Below are 10,976 nucleotides of genomic sequence, written 5' to 3' on the forward strand. Positions count from 1 at the left end.
CATAATATGCATATTACCATGCATATTCTCACTCAACACATGTTTGATACTTCATGAACTCACCCTAAACAACTCCGGGACCCATTTTTACAGAGTAATTTTTGATGTGTACAGTGTTTGAATTTTTGATGGACCAAAAGGCCCCTGTTCAGCTCATCCCCAGCCCTATTTCTCCTTTTTCTATTACTTCGCTGTAGGAGCATTTTGATCCGTAAAAAATTCAAACAATGTACGCATCAAAAATCACGTTGTAAAAATGAGTTCCCAAACAACTCTATGAATTATTCACGTACCTTCAAATGTACACTTTTGATTGTGTCGAAGCATATTTGTCTATTGTGTCACATGCACACTTTCCTGTAGATGTTGTAAAATATTATATTGGATATCAATGGATGGATGTACATTTAATTTTTATGTTACACTCATTTTAGAAACTAAATATGACTTAAATGAAGAAATAAATATTATAGATTTATTCTCAATTATTTAGATATAACAATCATTCAATATTAGACAAATTGAAATTTAATTGGTTTTCATCCTGAAGCAATCAAAATTACACCATTATAAAATTTATATTATTTGATATATAGAAACAAATCGACTCAAATTTAATGCACTTGTTAATTAAAAGTTGAATGTACGTTAAAAGTATCCTAATTAAATTAGCTAACAAATTCGATTATCTAGCAGCTTAAATTAAGCACAAATGAGAAATATTTGCCTTTAGTTTGTGGTTTTGAGTAACTTCCACCGAGATATATATAACATGTGTGCTAATCGTCCGATGTTATGAATATAGTTAATTTGGTATTAAAGATAGTATTTTTCTAATTAATTATATTGGTTTGTGAATTATCATGCGGCCATTTTTTTTAATACCCAAAAAAATATAATTTTAAAAATAACCCTGCATCCTATTTTTTTTCAAAAATATTCTGACCGCCAGGCCCACGGGCGGCCCAGAAAAATAGCGGACCGCCTGGAACAAAGGCGGGTCACACCCCAAGTGGAACCCCCCTGGGCGGTCCTCTTTTTTTTTTTAGATCTTAGTATTTTGATTTAAATAATTTTGTGAAGAAAAAATTTTCTTGTTTAGAGTGTATGTCAAAAAATAAGACATTTGATATATTTATAAAGTGATGTCGTAACTCTTTATAACTTTGATTTTATTTGTCTTGGATATCACAAGTCTAAATATAACACTAATTAAGGACTTGACATTTATTCAAAAATTTTCAAGCTTTGACAGCTTGTTGATCTTCTTCTATTTATTTATGGTACTAAAACAATAGTTTAAAGCTACTAAAATATGTTCAAACTTCAAATTAGACTCTCTTTTGGTGACACCGGATTACACTCTATATTTTCAAAGTCTAAGTAGTCGATCCAAACTGTTCACCATGATGGATATGTTAAAATGTGCCTGCATATCAAATTTTATAATTTTTTTGAATTTTTTTTTTACTATAAGCACATATTAATATATCCATTATGTTGAACGGTTTAGATCAACTATTTAAACTTTAAAAACTTTAAAAATTGAGAGTGTAATTTGGTGTGACAAAAAAATGTCTAATTGAATTCCTCTCTCATTGCTATGCTCCAAACCATAGGCCTAACATTTAGGCCCTAACTACATAATATAATAATCTAATTGAATGCTCTTTTAGCCCAACGAAGCGTCGTACTTATGAAACAGCATTTAACAAACATGTTTTCATGGTTCAAATTATATATATATATATATATATATATATATATATATATGAGTACGGCTAACGTGCTTCATCTAGCATATGGGCCGAAATGCTTCCGGTGGAAATTTGAAATTTCAAAATCCAAAAAGTCGATCTGAACCGTTCATCTTCTTCTCCATATTAATATCTGCTTGGAGACCAAATTTTACATTTTTCTGAATTTTTTTATTATTTATTAAACCATTTTGAAAATCGCTGATCCAACGGTAGCTTCTGATTTTTACTGTTTGGGAAGCCACCGTTGGATCAGCAATTTTCAATATGGCTTAATAAATAGTAAAAAATTTCAGAAAAATGTAAAATTTGGTCTCCAAGCAGATATTAATATGGAGAAGAAGATGAACGGTTCAGATCGACTTTTTGGATTTTGAAATTTCAAATTTTCACCGGAAGCATTTCGGCCCATATGCTAGAGGAAGCGCGTTAGCCGTACTCTATATATATATATAGATGGGGTATGGTGCATTGCAATGCATGAAGCCCCTTATGCATTGCACTATAATCACGGATTTAAAGTCCAAACGACCGATCCGAACCGTTAGATGTTTAATCCATATTGAAATGTGCTTGGAGACCAAATTTTACATTTTTTAGAATTTTTTTACTATTTATTAAGCATTTTTGAAAATTGCTGTTTTGATGTAAACAGTAAAATTTTCTGGACCATCAGATCAGCGACTTTCAAAATTGCTTAATAAATAGTAACAAAATTCTAAAAAATGTAAAATTTGGTCCCCAAGCACATATTAATATGAAGAACAAGATGAACGGTTCGGATTGGTCGTTTGGACTTTAAATCCATGATTTATAGTGCAATGCATAAGAGGGTTCATGCATTGCAATGCACCATAGCCCATCTCTCTCTCTCTCTCTATATATATATATATAGGATTTGGCTAATATGCTACGGGTAGCTAAGAGGCCTCCGTGCTACGGCTCAATATTCGAGTTTTCAAAATCCTAACGGTCGATCCGAACCATTCATCTTGTTCTCCATATTAATATGTGCTTGGAGACCAAATTTTACATTTTTCTGAATTTTTTTACTATTTATTAAGCCACTTTGAAAACCGCTGATCCAACGGTGGCTTAACAAAACAGTAAAACCAGAAACTACCGTTGGATCAGCGGTTTTCAAAGTGGCTTAATAAATAGTAAAAAAATTCAGAAAAATGTAAAATTTGGTCTCCAAGCACATATTAATATGGAGAACAAGATGAACGGTTCGGATCGACCGTTAGGATTTTGAAAACTCGAATATTGAGCCGTAGCACGGAGGCCTCTTAGCTACCCGTAGCACCGTAGCCAAGTCCTATATATATATATAGAGAGAGAGAGATGGGCTATTGTGCATTGCAATGCATGGAGGGGTTTGTGCATTGGACCATAAATCTAAAATTCAAAATTCAAATGACCGATCCAAACCGTTCATCTTATTCTCCATATTAATATGTGCTTGGAGACCAAATTTTACATTTTTCTGAATTTGTTTACTATTTATTAAGTATTTTACAAAATTGTTGATCCAACGGTGGCTGCTGATTTTACTGTTTTGTTAAGCCACCGTTGGATCAACAATTTTGTAAAATGCTTAATAAATAGTAAAAAAATTCAAAAAAAATGTAAAATTTGGTATCCAAGCACATATTAATATGGAGAACAAGATGAACGGTTTGGATCGGTCATTTGAATTTTGAATTTTAGATTTATGGTCCAATGCACAAACCCCTCCATGCATTGCAATGCACCATAGTCCATCTCTCTCTCTATATATATATATATCTCTCTCTATGGTCCAATGCACAAACCCCTCCATGCATTGCAATGCACCATAGCCCATCTCTCTCTCTCTCTCTCTATATATATATATACAGTAAAAATCAGCAGGCACCGTTGGATCAACAATTTTGTAAAATGCTTAATAAATAGTAAAAAAATTCAGAAAAATATAAAATTTGGTATCCAGGCACATATTAATATGGAGAACAAGATGAACGGTTTGGATCGGTCATTTGGACTTTGAATTTTAGATTTATGGTCCAATGCACAAACTCCTCCATGCATTGCAATGCACCATAGCCCATCTATATATATATATATAGAGAGAGAGAGAGAGAGAGAGAAAGAGAGAGAGAGTTAGGCTGGGGTGCTATGGATAGCATAGTGGCCTCCCGTGCTACGGCTTAATATTTAAGTTTTCAAAATCCAAACGGTCGATCCGAACCGTTCATCTTGTTCTCCATATTAATATGTGTTTGGAGACCAAATTTTACATTTTTTGAAAATCTTTTACTATTTTTTTAGATAGGTAGAAAATCAAATATCTTAATGGTGCAGAATTTTTTAGATCAAGTGATTTTCTACCTAGCTAAAAAAATAGTAAAAAATTTTCAAAAAATGTAAAATTTGGTCTCCGAACACATATTAATATGGAGAATAAGATGAACGGTTCGGATCGACTGTTTGGATTTTGAAAACTTGAATATTAAGCCGTAGCACGGGAGGCCACTATGCTATCCATAGCACCCCAGCCTAACTCTCTCTCTCTCTCTCTCTATATATATATATATATATATGTGTAGAAAGAGATGGGTTATGGTACATTGCAATGTATATGTATTTTTGTGCATTGGACCATAAATCACCGGATTCAAAGTCCAAATGACCGATCCAAACCATTCATCTTGTTCTCCATATTAATATGTGCTTGGAGACCAAATTTTACATTTTTTGAAATTTGTTTACTATTTGTTTAGATTTATTAAAAATCGCTGATCCAATGGTGCCTTTTGATTTTACTGTTACCGTTGGATCAGCGATTTTCAAAGTGACTTAATAAATAGTAAAAAAATTTCAAAAAATGTAAAATTTGGTCTCCAAGCACATATTAATATGGAGAACAAGATGAACGGTTTGCAGAGGCGGAGCCAAATCATCACAGGATAGGCACTTGCCTACCCCTAAAAATTGAAATTTAATTACCCCTGTATTGATTACTAACGTTTGCCTACCCCTGATTTACTACATGCCCACCTCTGTTTTAGCCCACAAAAGCAGCAACGTCACGCCAACATGTGTCATGCGCATGAGAATTTAAATAATCGTAGGTTGTTCGATCAGGTTGACTGGAGGACAACAGTTAACATTGTCCGTTTGATCTTCGCAGTAGTTACTTTTTTGTTTCTACGCAGCAATATTTAACATGGTGGGTCCCATGACCCTGCTGAGTTCTCTAAGGGTGTGCTCCAATTGAGGTTACGCGGAGGGAGAAGAAGGAAAATACACTGTGTGGAGGTGAACGGTGCCTCAGATGGCAGCTGCCCGAAGGTTTCACTTGCTCCAGAACTGAAGAAGCGGAGGTGAACGCGTACTCTGCAGAGGTGAACGCGTAGTGATTTTTAGCGACAATCTTCACCCCCAAATCGGGGTGTAAAGATTACTGTTTGGGGGTGAGCGTCTTCCTTCCCTTTCCATTAATGAAGGTTTTCATCCTCAATTGCGAAGCACACCCTAAATGTTGTGCGGATTAATTGTCTACAACTTTCGAAGAACACTGTAGTTAATTTACTTGGTTTTGAGCGTTCGATTCAAATTGGTCAGTTAATATTTGCTCACCTATGCTAACAGAATATTAGTGGATAAAAGATAATTTATCTTGGAAAGACATTTTATTTATTTATAATTTCGTAGCTGCAACCCAACTCTTTTCGCATTGTTAATTTTAATATAGCAGCAACTCATTTAGAAGAAGATTCAAACCCGAAGTCCTGAAGCCGTTTGTGTGCAAATAGGGCAATTTGGAAAGAAAAAAAATCAAAGGCACGATACGGGTCGAAAGAGACGATTCCAGAGGAGAAAAAATTCCGCCTACCCCTAGCTCAAATTCTGGCTACGCCACTGACAGTTTGGATTGGTTATTTGGACTTTGAATCGGTGATTTATGGTCCAATGCACAAAAATGCCTATGCATTGCAATGTACCATAGTCCATCTCTCTCTCTTTCTCTCTCTCTCTATATATATAGAGAGAGAGAGAGAGATGGCTACGGTGAGTTGCGAAGTAAAGTGGCTATTTTACTTCACACTCATATTTTGCGATTTCAAAATTCAAACGACCGATCCAAACCGCTCAACATGATCTCCATATTGAAATGTGCTTGGAGACCAAATTTTACATTTTTTGGATTTTTTTTTTATTATTTATTAAGCAATTTTGAAAATTGCTGATCTGATGGTTCAGAAATTTTTACTGTTCACAGCAAAACAGCAGTTTTCAAAATTGCTTAATAAATAGTAATAAAATTCCAAAAAATGTAAAATTTGGTCTCCAAGCACATTTCAATATGGAAATCACATCTAACGGTTCGGATCGGTCGTTTGGACTTTCAAAATAAAAATACGACGTGAAGTAGAAACGTGTTTTACTTCGCAACTCACCGTAGCTCATCTCTCTCTCTATATATATACTAGCATCGTACCCGTGCGTTGCAACAGAAACATATTATTTCATTATAAAATATTATAAAATAAAGAAGATCAAGCGTTTCATTATTTCATTATTTGTGTGACCTTTTTAAAAATCAACCGTTCAAATACATGCTGCACAAATCTCAAAGCAATAATAATACTGATACAATACGGATACGGCGATACGGCAATTTTAAAAAATGAAGGATACGATATGGCTATTTATATATATATATATATATATATATATATATTTATTATTTTATATATGATATTTATATAATTATAATTTAAATCAAATTTGTAGAGAAAAATAGTTAAATACTATATTTATCTACAAGATAACACATGTGAACTCTAGTGTAGTAGTAAGAATTTTGGCACCAACAGAACCCAACTGGGTTCGAATCCTGCCTTCAGCAGAAAAATGGGTGCGCGGTGCACAAGCTCGGTCCGCAGGCGCCATGCATGGTTCAGAGGCGCGGTCCACGGGTGCGGCGCGCGGTCTACGGGCGCTGGGTGCACAGGCTCGGTCCGCAGGCGCCGTGCGTGGTTGAGAGGCGCGGTCCACAGGTGCGGCGCACGGTCTACGAGCGCTGGGATCATATGCGGCGCGACCAGTGCATGCTTAAGTGTTGAAGCACATAATTTGAAAAATTCGTCTATGTGTGATCTAAAAATTCAACGGCTGAGCATCCTTCCAAAAAAAAAAAACAGTAAATCAGGACTCTTGCAGGATCTAGACATTAAACTCCTTAATAAGGAGGAGAGATATATATATATATATGTTGAAAGGGCTATTCAAGCTGTTGAATATGTTCTGCATATTAAAATTTTGTGTTGTTTATTGTAGGATGTTTATTTTTACTTTTTTATTTTTTTTTGGAATGTTTTACTATTTTCCGAATCTTAAAAAAATGATCCTATACGATATGCATATTATTTTGTATATTTTCATATCCTAGACTGAATGAGGCAGTGTCGCCAGATATCGGAGAATGTTGTGTAATGTGAGAGGAAAAGAGGCGGCACTTCCGAGATGCGGGCCCTAGGGTTTGCTGCTTTTTTTGTAGTAGAATTCGGATATATATACCTATATAACCCTCTATAAATTTATATGAAGTTATATTCGTTAAATTTTCAAATTAAAATATTTTTTTCGTAAGATTTTTATTTTCATTTTTACCCATAGCATACTTAATTCTATACTATAAACTAAATTAGAAGGTCGTTCACTGCAAAATTAAAAGGATGTTAATGGGCTTAACCCAAGTGATATTTGAAGGATAAAATAACCCTCCAAGAAAATAAAATTCTCGCTCTCAGGAAACGGTTTCTAATGGAAAATTATTATATGCATTTGCACAAATTACACTCAATGGAACTTTATTAATTCACTAAGCACAATTCTAGCCAAGAATATCCTTACATAGTACATTAGTTGAAGTTGGTACATACTCGTTTTTTCAGTTGCATACATGTATGTAAAATCCAGCAATCAGGCTTTCTACTGGCATCTGATCCATCTGGCAAATCAACTAGCCACTCAAAATCTACATCTCATATTAATTAATCAATTTTCTTTATGAGATACTGAGTTACATAATGGGTATCTCAGGTTAGCAATTGGCTAGCCAGGTACACGGGTACAACTGAGACAAGAACCAGTGTGTAGCAAAGGTGGGGCAGTGCAATTCCGAGTCCAGCATTTGCAATTACATTGCCACCATGTCTGTCCTCCTATGTATTTCCATAATAATGCTAAACATCGCCCCATGATGTGGTATATTCTCCATGTATTTTGAGCTACTCCTTAAGAGCTCATAGAAGGAAACCCGGCATTATCTTCAACAACATCCAAACAACATCGAGGCAGAGAAGCATCCACTCATGCAATGGAGTGTCCAGTCCCCACAACCTGAGACTGTCAATGGTCCAGTCCCGACTGTCTCTGATTCCAGTTGACCAACCAGTCGATCACGTGTTGTAACATAACACCATGGGTTAATGGTTTGAGGTTAGTCTCAAGTGCGGATAAGATGATCTACATGCAGGTTGGTAGCATGGCACATATATCCATTCTTTCTCCGGATTCTGAAGAACATTGCATTTGGACTGCTACCTGATTATATGGTCGACTACTTCCACTTTCGCGTTGTTTGCCGTGATTGGTGGTCTTGCACACCAGATCCACAAGACTTTGCCTTTTGTTTTCAGTTTGCACCATATTCCTGAAAATTACAGATGATACATTAAATATCTCCAATTTATCAGAAAGAAATTGTAAAAAAAAAACTGTCCAGAAAAAACAGGTTAAATAATTGTAAAAAGCAGAATCTTTGCAAGATAGATTAGTCGCACATCATAACTCTAGTTGATTCCACTTGTCAATGTTCGCGCATTAATTAGGTTAAATAATACCCAAAGAAAAGATCGATGATGTTTAGCAAGAAAAAACAGAGAAAGAAACTAATTAAATCACTTGTGAGGTTTCACAGCCGGGCAATCTCACAGCCTCAACTCCTCTTCTTCCCCCATCTTGTGATAGTGATGGCAACTTAAAATTGAGTGGTGGTGATCCACGGGGAGAGAGAAAGAGAGAGAGAGGTACCATCAATTAGTACTACCAATTAAATTTTTTAGCTATAAAATATTCATACCATTTCCTAGTCCACTCAAGCTAAATGGAAGGGAAGCAGAATCTCCCATAGATACTCCTCAGTTCTCATTTTCTTATGTCTGAACAAATAGTAAAAAAAAAAACATTAGTTACATAAACAATAATTTTGGTCGATTGTTAGCCAATTAAGTAGCAAAAGTTAGCAGGGATTGTAATATAATTGGTCCTTGATTCAATTTGCGATCTTGAACAGTTGAAACGAGCAACTAGGAAAATAATATATGCAACTAGCTCATACTTTAATCTAATATAAAAAATCAACCATCTAAGTTAACTCGATATTCAACACTTCTAATAAATAATAAAGGGAACAACAGTCTATGTTATTGGGTTCCATGTATACAACCTGCTATAAACATGGCTTGTTATTACTATAATTGCTTCTTTTGGAAAGTGAAATATCTTGTAGACTTGGACAAAACTAGCTACAATTTCATATCAGCAAACACTAGATGCAAAAGCAAATAATATGAACTCCCGCTGGCTGAGATTGCGGAATAGGTTTGTCTAGAAAAGTAAATTAAATTACTTTCCATGGATTTTATCTTTGAAGCTAATTATTTATGTAAATTTCAAAATGATACAGTACCAGATGAGACATGAATGAAAACAATTGGATTCACCACCTTACCGCATATTACATGTAGAGAACAAATCATTTATTTTGTGCAAATCGCAAATCAGTTGTTAGTACCAGAGAAGCTGTACAATTTTGCTGGGACCAATTAAAACCAGCGAGGACGAAATACCGCACATGTATCCTTTTTTGTTTATCAATAAAAATAGTATACTCAAAAGGCATAAAGATTTAAGTTTATCTAATATAGATTGCTTCTCTTGGCCTAATTTTTTTCAAAAGTTGTGTTGTAAATCTACAATTATACCTCAATTTCACCACAAGTATTATAATTGTTCCTGTCATTAGATCTACGTACGTTTCAATTAGGTTAGGGTTTCTGAATTGAGAAATTTAAAAGAGAGGAGAGTGAAGAAACCTGGATTACGAGAAATCGATCTATGACATGATCGTGTTGTGAGTTCGATAGAGAGCAAAGAGGGAGTCTTTTTGTACAGAGATCAGGGAAGAGGTGTGTGAGAGAGAGGAAGCGCTTTCAGTATAGGAGAGTTCAACGGATTTCAACTCTAGAGAATAGTAATAAAGGCAACTCTGAAATGAATACTAACAAATTTGTGAGATGCACTCACTACTCAGCGTTGTATTTATCAATTCACTGATAGCTTTAACGTTACGGTTCATGATAGTGTATCTTTTATTCTTCCTTCGATAACGAGTATAACGTTATGATTGATGATGATCTTGATGTAGTGTATTTTTCAATTCACGACCTTATGTAACATTTTGGGTAAAAAGATCATGTTGTTGTTCAAAATTTCTAGTAAAAAGATCATGCATGTTGTTGTTCAAATTTTAGTAGAAATTAAATATGAAAACTTTCATTACTTCGGCCATAATTTTTTATGAGAGGGTTCAAATGTCTTTATGTTTTTGTGCCTCCATCATACCTCCATATCTCTCCATCATTTTCAAAGTTCAAACAGTCGATCCGAACCGCTCAATCTAACCTCCATACTAAAATATGTTTGGAGACCAAATTTTATATTTTTAGGAATTTTTTTACTATTTTTTTAGATAGGTACAAAATAAGTAAATCTGAACCATATAAAAACAGTATTTTTGTACCTATCTAAAAACATAGTAAAAAAATTCCTAAAAATATAAAATTTGGTCTCCAAACATATTTTAGTATGGAGGTTAGGTTGAGCGGTTCGGATCGACTGTTTGAATTTTGAAAATGATAGAGAGAGATGGAGGCATGATGGAGGCACAAAAAACATGGGGGCATTTGAACCCTCCTCATTTTTTATAGAGTAGGCAATACTTTTATTATAAAAATATAGAATTTTAATAAAATTATGAATGTCTCTTTTATTGTTAGCGTTATATTTATCAGTTTACTCAACATTAACGTTATGGTTCATGATGTAGTGTATCTTTTATTCTTCTTTTCATAATATTATGGATGATGATAATCTTGATGTAATGAT

The 10,976-nt window shown here is 34.4% G+C and overlaps 1 long non-coding RNA gene across 2 annotated transcripts; it reads right to left on the reverse strand.

Annotated features, from left to right (window-relative positions):
• Window positions 1-7,618: 7,618 nt before the first annotated feature.
• Window positions 7,619-10,027, reverse strand: LOC144572954 (uncharacterized). 2 transcript variants are annotated; one of them, XR_013517847.1, is made up of 3 exons: window positions 9,905-10,027; window positions 8,890-8,961; window positions 7,619-8,460 (listed from the first exon to the last, which is right to left on the reverse strand). It is a non-coding gene; the product is annotated as an uncharacterized LOC144572954 (long non-coding RNA). The 2 variants fall into 2 exon arrangements; XR_013517846.1 differs by having other exon boundaries at window positions 8,890-8,968; window positions 9,905-10,003.
• Window positions 10,028-10,976: the final 949 nt, after the last annotated feature.

The sequence above is a fragment of the Carex rostrata genome, chromosome 21 (assembly GCF_964058835.1).
Source record: "Carex rostrata chromosome 21, lpCarRost1.2, whole genome shotgun sequence".
Taxonomy (NCBI): Eukaryota; Viridiplantae; Streptophyta; class Magnoliopsida; order Poales; family Cyperaceae; genus Carex; species Carex rostrata.